This window comes from Melozone crissalis, unplaced genomic scaffold, assembly GCF_028551555.1.
Source record: "Melozone crissalis strain CALT ecotype California unplaced genomic scaffold, PUWL_Pcris_2 ptg000209l_1, whole genome shotgun sequence".
Classification (NCBI taxonomy): Eukaryota; Metazoa; Chordata; class Aves; order Passeriformes; family Passerellidae; genus Melozone; species Melozone crissalis.
The window spans coordinates 701,762-710,205 of record NW_026535973.1 but is presented as its reverse complement, the minus strand read 5'-3'; positions in this window follow the sequence as shown (position 1 = coordinate 710,205).

The window sequence follows — 8,444 nt, the reverse complement described above, 5'->3', positions numbered from 1 at the left end:
CAGGCTCTGCTGCAGGGCTGAGCAGCCGGGGCTGCAGCCAGGGGTGTCCAGGGCTGTCGTGCAGAGCAGGGTCCTGCAGCCCAGGGCGATGTGCTGGGGCAGGGACTCTGCTGCCTGCCAGGGACAGCTCTCAGCCAGCCCTGGCAGCTGCTCCCAGCGCTGGGGAGAAGCTCTGGGGGGAAGGAGCCATCCTGAGCAGGGCAGGGGCTGCTGCTGAGAGGAGCTGGGTGCGGCAGGGCTGCTCCCAGCTCCAGACCAGCCTGGGCACAGCTCCAGAGGACACTTGCCAAAGAAGGTAAGCCTGGGATTGCTGGAAAGATCAGGAGCTTTCCTGAGAGTGATTTCAATTTCCTGCTTGGAGAGGGATGGGAAAGTTGGGGTGATGACAAAAAGCTATTTCATTTTATACATCTTTCATATATTTGTAGCTCTGTAAATTACTATTGCATAATTATAAATCTATAATCCTTTTTTAGGACTATTAAACTTTTAATGAACTCTATTACTATTATATACTTCTATAACTAAAATCCTGTATTCATTATAATATTTTCCCTAAGCTTTTTCTTTGATTTTAGAAAAATAAGCTGATTGTCTAAATGCATTCCTGAAATACATATAGTATACAATACATATAGTATCCTGTATAGTCTTATTATCAGGAAGAGAACCTACAAGAACATTTTGTTTTTGAACCAGAATGTGAGCAGTCATAACAAAAATTGAAGGCAAAGAAGCCCTTGGACCTACTCCAATGGATTGAGCCAGGGGTGTGTAACTGGGGTAAGTGAATCTCCTATTGGATGTTCCTGTTAAATTTTCTTTATTAATCAACCTCAATAAATTGTGTAAATCAGGCCCCAGGTGTGCCCCATACCCACTGGGACACCTGAAATCTTCCAATAAATGTCTGGTTTTTACTTTACTGTTCTAACACTGCTGCAAGGTTTTGGTTTTTTTTCTCTTTTGATTATAAAAAACAAGGGGATGAGAGAAGAAGAACAGGAATTGTAATCCCAGAATCACAGAACATTCTGAGTTGAAAGGGACACACAGGATCATACAACTAATGTTTGAACATTTACAGGGACTGCAGAACTGTAAATTAAGCTGGTCAGTCTCTCTGCTGGGAGCCTCCTAAAGGGCCCTCAGCCACTCCTCAGTCCTGGACAGCAGCAGCATCACCTCAGCAGGGCCCAGCAGGGCTCTCCTGAGCTGCCCTTGCCCAGCTGCACACAGAGCCTGCCCCAGCCAGGGCCCTGCACACAGGCAGGTTTCTGTAGGGCCCCGGACAGGGCACACAGGCTGGGATGGGCTCTGTGAGCACTGGCAGGGACAAGGCTCCTCTCAGGAGGGAATGTCCAGGCCCAGGGAGATGCTCAGGGAAGGAGAGGGGGCTGAAGAGAGCAGTGCTGGGGGCAGGATGAGGGCACTGTTGGTGTGTGGGAGGTGCCGGGCACAGCTGGGCACGGGAACACTGTCCTGAATGCCCGGATGTTTCTGCCCTGCCCTCTCAGGCACAGCACCACAACATCTTCTCTTGGTTCTACCCTGCCCTGATATTGTCACTGTTATCTGCTGCTCTCAGGGAGGCTCTGGCATTTGCAGCAGCTAAGTCAGGCACTGCCCTTGGCATTCCTGCCAGGCAGGGCTGTCCATGGGAATGGGGTGTCCAAGCTTCCCTGGCACCTGTGGGGCTGTGGGCAAAGCAGTCCATGGGAAAGGGGAATGAGCTGGGCCCCCTCCCTGAGATCCCATCAAGGGGACAGCCAGGGATCTCCTTGCTGTGCCCTTCCAGGCTCTGAGCAGCCCTCCTGGGTGGAAATCTGTGCCAGAGCCTCTGGGAGTTCCCTGAATGTCCCAAAGGGAAAGGCAGAGCTGCAAAAGCTGAGGAAATGCTGCTGGGTTTCCAATGGAGCTGTGAGTGTCCTTGGCACATGGGAGTGCTGAGAGCTTGCTCAGAGACGTTTAGAGAGAGTGAGACATTCAGGGATCCCTCTGCTCTGGGCAGGGACTTGTTTATCCCAGGGTGACCCGGGAGTGTGATTGTGCTCTGATTGCAGCCAAAGGGGCAAAGCCAGGGCAGCTGGGAACAAGCCCATCCAGCCCCTCACCTTCCCTCAGCCACAGGGAATCCTTTGCCTTTCCAATCTGTCAGTGGCAAACTCTAAGTGCAGCAGAACTGCTGGGGATATCTGACCTCAGAGAGCCAGGAATGATGTGTAGATAGGAAAATAATTCCTAAAACCAACTCCTGCCATCTATTTCCGTTAGAACTGCGAGTGCAGATGCTACCAAGCCTCTCAGCATTAGGAGTGATTTCCCGGACAAATCCTGAATATCCAGCCTTGCGCCTCTGCCACATGGCCACAAACCCAGGGCAGAGGGACAGGGATGGCTCCTTGAAAGGCCCCTTGTGCAGGCCTGGCTGCTTCTGGCACACTCAGCCAGCACAACTGGAGCTCAGGCAGGGACCTGGGTGAAGGTTTTCCCAGAGCAGGAACAAGGGTGGGTGAGTCCCAGTGCGACAGTCTGCAGGGAATGGCCCAGGTTTGGCTCCAGGCAGCCTCTCCTGACTTGTCACTGTCCTTTCTCCATGAACAGGTCCCTATGTGCAGCCACAGCAAATGTCCAACAGCAGCTCCATCAGGCACTTCCTCCTGCTGGCATTGGTAGACACGTGGCAACTGCAGCTCCTGCACTTCTGCCTCTTGCTGGGCATCTCCCTGGCTGCCCTCCTGGACAACGGCCTCATCATCAGCGCCATAGCCTGTGGCCACCACCTGCACACGCCCATGTTCTTCTTCCTGCTCAACCTGGCCCTCACCGACCTGGGCTCCATCTGCACCACTGTCCCCAAAGCCATGCACAATTCCCTCTGGGACACCAGGGACATCTCCTATGCAGGATGTGCTGCACAGGTGTTTTTCTTTTTGTTTTTCATTTCAGCAGATTTTTACCTCCTGACCATCATGTGCTATGACCATTATGTGTCCATCTGCAAACCCCTGCACTACGGGACCCTCCTGGGCAGCAGAGCTTGTGCCCACTGGCAGCAGCTGCCTGGGCCAGTGCCTTTCTCACTGCTCTCATGCACATGACAAATACATTTTCCCTGCCCCTGTGCCACGGCAATGCCCTGGGCCAGCTCTTTTGTGAAATCCCACAGATCCTCAAGCTCTCCTGCTCACACTCAAACTACAAGGAACTTGTGCACATTGCAGTTAGTTCCTGTTTAGCACTTTGCTGTTTTGTGTTCATTGTTTTCTCCTATGTGCAGATTTTCAGGGCTGTGCTGAGGATCCCCTCTGAGCAGGGACAGCACAAAGCCTTTTCCACCTGCCTCCCTCACCTGGCTGTCGTTTCTCTGTTCCTCAGCACTTCTGTGTTTGCTCACCTGAAGCCCCCCTCCATGTCCTCCCCATCCCTGGATCTGGCCCTGTCAGTTTTGTACTCGGTGGTGCCTCCAGCCCTGAACCCACTCATCTACAGCCTGAGGAACCAGCAGCTCAAGGCTGCAGTGTGGAGACTGATGACTGGATGGTTCCAGACACAATAAACGGCTGTAAAATTCCTGTCAATCATTTGCAATAAAAGTAATCTTTCATACTACTTGTTTGTTTAATTTTGGACAATGTGTTTCTTTGTTTCACTTTTTTCATATTGTCCACAAAGAAATGTCATTCCTTGTATTATTTCTCATTGTGTTTCTCTCCAAATTCCCTGTAGCCCCAGACTGTGTCAATGATGGGCTGCGCTCTGGGTGACTTTAAAGATAATAAAGTGTCCCGTTTTCGGCTGGTTTTGATGGCCTGGAAAGGCTCGGGATGGCCTTGGGACAGCCCACGCTCTAAAGGACGAAAAGAGTCTTCAGGTTTTTTCTCGGTCTTCAGTGTTTATTAGTTTTTATCTACAATATTTTCTCTCGGCCCGACAGAGGTCCGCACAGCACGTCGGCCATGAGCACACTGAGAGCCCTCGGGGTGGTCACTTATCTTTATACCCAAAACTACGTATAAGATATTTACCTATTTTCCCCAATACCTTTCACCCTTATTGACAAGTGCACTTTTAGTAAGAACCAATCCCAAAGTGCCACCACCACCACAGAAGATGGAGGCCAAGAAGAAGAAGAAGAAGGACAGGACACGCCCTAATTCCTCCATCTTGTTTCTCTAGAACCCCCCTGTACCGAAATTCTAAAACCTGTGTTTCACACTATAATTAACCTATCCCTTCACCATTTATCCCCGTGTGATCCTCCCATCCTCATACAGGTGTCGTCTCCCGTGCAGGATCAAAGTCCAGCCACCAGACACTTCTGGCAACATTCCAGGACCTCCGAGCCCCCCAAGGGTTATCTTGGTGACTCTGCACATCAGGACTGCTGTGCTGAGATCCCACAATAAAGGATCTCCCAGCAGAATTTTCTACAGAGATGCCCTTTTGTTGCCTTCTCTGGAGCTGCAGCAGCGATGTCGGTGTGCAGAGCTGGGGGCAGATCAGGGCTGACCCAGCAGCTGTGCCCAGCAGCAGCAGCACTTGGTGTTGCCAGTGCTGCTGCCATGGCCCTGCCCCGCTGCCCTGGTGGCCCTGGTGTTGCTGCAGGGCCTGAGTGCTCTCGGGGCCGGGCACAGCCCTGGGGGTGGCAGTGCCAGGGCTGCAGCGGGGACAGGCCATGGGCACTGCTGGGGCAGCGCTGACGCCTCAGGCCAGGGCCTGGGTGTGGGATCTCAGTCTCTCAGAACTGGGGCGCAGGGTGAACCAGACTACCCCTGGGGGGCTCGGGAGTCCTGGAATGTTGCCAGAAATGTCTGGTGGCTGGACTTTGATCCCACATGGGAGATGACATCAGTATGAGGACAGGAGGATTTCACCGGGGTGAATGGTGAAGGGATAAGTTAATTGGAGTGTGAGATACAGGGTTTAAAATTTCTGTAAAGGGGGGTCTAGAGAGGTAAGATGGAGGAATTGGGGCGTGCCCTTCTCCTCCTTCTTCTTCCTCTAGGCCTCCATTTTCTGTGGTGATGTTGGCACTTTGGGATTGGTCTTTACTAAAAGTGCACTGGTTAATAAGGGTAGAGGGTATTGGAGAAAAATGATAAATATTGTATACGTAACTCCGGGTATAAAGATAGGTGGCCGCCCCAGGGGCTCTTAGTGTGTGCCCATGGCTGACTGCTGAGCAGAACTCTGTCAGGCCAAGAGAAAATCTTTTAGATAAGCAATTAATAAACACCGAGACCAAGAACAAATCTGAAGCTTCCTCTCGTCCTTTCGAACCCCGGGGACCCAAGGCCATCTTTGGGCTTTTCCCAGACCATCTAGACAGCACCAAAATCCGACAACTGGCGTCCGCTGTGCGGGCTATCTCCCACCAAACCTTTCGGGGGGGGGGAAAGCCCTGAAGAGCTGAAGAGCCAAGAGGACAGCACTGACAACTCCTGAGGAGGGAAGCCTGAAGAAAGAAAGAAGAAAAAGAAAAAACCTGCCAGGAGGACCTGCAAAAATCAGCAGTCACTGAGAATCCCATCTCTCAGCTTCTGCTGAAGACAGTTCGTAGCAGAGCGGCCTGGACTGGGACCAGAAAGGCGCCTCTGGATCCATCCCTCGTGACCCGCTGGACGGAGACTGAGGGCTTTCAGACCACTCTGACGACAGATTCGGTAAGAAGGCCAAAATAATACTATGGGGGCCACACTCTCCCAAGAACAACGGGAAATCTTATCCACCTTACAAAGTGTAGCAGAATTATATACAGAAGGGATCCCAAAGAAAGAATTAAAACAGCTGTTATTATGGGCAAGGCTTAATTATCTACTTGCAGAGACATCTCTGTTGTTCGAAGTGGGGTTTTGGCAAGAAATTAATAGGCATTTATATATTTTAGCAACAAAAAAAGATGAGACAGCGTTAAAGCTACTCTCGCCGGCAAGAATCATGTTACAAGGTATCTCAGTGCAGTCTAAAAGACTGGAAAAGCAGCGAGAAGCTGCGGTACCCTCAGAGGAGGGGGCGGAGCGGCAAAGCTCCGGGAAAAAAATTGCTCTGGCTTTAAAAAGCCAGGGGGAAAGGGCTCTCGAAAAAAGAGAGCAGGAAAAAATATTAAAACCCCCGATCAAAAAATGCAACAAACCCCAAGGGCGTCCTGAAACTCCAGAGAGTGTGGAGGAGTCAGGAGCAGAAGGGGGGGAGCAGGAAGATAAGGGATCGGGGGGGGGGCCTGTTCGCGGTGAAAGCAGCGACGCGGCGGCGGCGGCAAACGCGGGCAGCGCGGGTGAAGATGAGGAGACGCGCGCGGAGGGCGAAGTTCGCAAAAACCGGGGGACAGACCCACATACCAGCGCAGGGGCGGAGAACGCGGAAGGCGGGCTGAGGGAAAATGTGCAGGCCCAGAGGGCCGCCGCGGTGAGACGCAGGAGGCGTGCGGTTGTGACGTCAGACCCGGTGCGAAGGTCAGCTTGAATCGCGGGGAGAGCCGGAGTGCCGGCGGGAGAAGTGAACACAACGTCAGAGGAGGAGGGGTTGGACTCAGGGACAGACCGAGGGGCGGGGACCTCGGAGGTGGTACAGGGGGGAGACGATGACGTCAGCTTGGGGGACACAGGGAGCAGCTCGGAGAGTACGCATGCGCAGAAAGTAGGACGCGGGCGAACCCGAGCCCGGTCCCCTGTGACATCGCGGGTGAGGAGGGGCCGTGTTAGGGATTCTACGTCCCGGGGCTCCACACCATCTCCAGACCTGGTGCCTTTGATTCAGACCCTCGGAGTCCCAGTCCCTTCCCTTCACGGGAGCCGCCGAGCCGGAAGAGGAAGTGGGGCAGTCGAGCTTGCTCCGTCATCCGAGCCAGGGAGGCCGGTGACAGCGCCACCTAGTGGCAGGAGGGCGGAAGTGCACGACATGCCGGGTCGGCTCGGCGGAGCCACAGCGCCATCTTGTGGCGAGACTGCAACAATGCAGCAATTTTTTCCAACAATATATAAAGAGAAAAGCACCTCGAAGAAGACAATGTTAACACAACAAAGGGATTATCCATCCTCGGAACCTGATCCACCGATCGTGAGACATTTTCTAAACAACACACAGGCAAAGCTAAGGGAGAATCCTTTAGTTTTGATCAGAAACCCAGAGACCGGACAAATAGAGGGTCCTTTCAAACTAATCACTTGGGGAAAGGGTTTCGTTTGTATCTCCACAGATCGAGGTCTGAAGTGGGTGTCGGCACGGCATGTGAAGCCATTCCGAACACGAGAACACGAGAACGCTGATCCAAGAAGCAAAGAGACGAGTACTCAGACAGAAGTCGAGACTCGGGCTGCGAAAAACGACCCAGAAGAGAAATAAAAAAGAAACTAAGGACCTTGGGGGGTTTTCACACAAAAGCGAAGCAATGGGTTTCACGATGCTTATGTGCATCGTTCTTTCATTCATTGCAGTAAGCAGTGGGGGAGATTTACCTGTTAGTCAACCAAGGCAAAATGTATGGGAGGCTTTAGCTCGGGCAGCGAATTTAGATAGTATCTGCCTGATACATTCAAGACCAGGTAAACCGTTTTCAGCATGCATGGTTGGATTGCCAGTGGACGAATTGCCAGTTCCAGGGCACCCTGCAATTAACATTTCGCAGGTCATTAAAAATCCTATAAAAGAGTGGTGTGCTTGGACACACCTGCTTCCTGTGGCTTCTACAGAACCTCAGGAATTGGAGATTTTTGGGTCCATGACAATGAGACTCTGCATGCAGTTTGAAGCTCCGAAAGTCACAAAGGTGAAAACTATTGATTTGACTCCCACTCATGAATTTTATAAGAATGCCTCAGCTTGGTGTAAATATACAAAGAGAACTACCAAAGGATCGATCCAAGTTCCGGTGCAATTGCCGCGGGGTCTGTTCTTAATTTGCGGGGACAGAATTTGGCACGGCATTCCTGCTAATGCCACGGGAGGTCCATGCAGCATTGGGGAAATTTCAATGCTATCGCCTGATTTGAACATGTTAAGAGAGGGAAGGCACAGAGAAAAAAGATCAATACAGCAATATGCGGCAGATTGCAATGATGAAATGTTTTCTTGGGACAAGAAAACGAGTATTGCTACAGCAATCTTCTCACCTCAGACAGCATCGGGGGTGGCCTTGACTCAGATCGACCGCATGGGTTGTTGGTTGAGCAAACATGCGCGGTCTGTGTCTGTCACATTGGATGACATGTTAAAAGACGTCAGTAGTGTGAGACAGGCGACTCTTCAAAACAGAGCGGCAATCGATTATCTATTGCTCGCTCATGGACATGGGTGTGAAGAGTTCGAAGGGATGTGCTGCATGAATCTCTCAGATCATTCAAAGTCAATTCATGAAAATATCAAAAATATAAAGGACAGCATAAATAAGCTTGGCGAGATCACAGGATCATGGATCGATCAACTGGCAGAATTCTTTGACATCT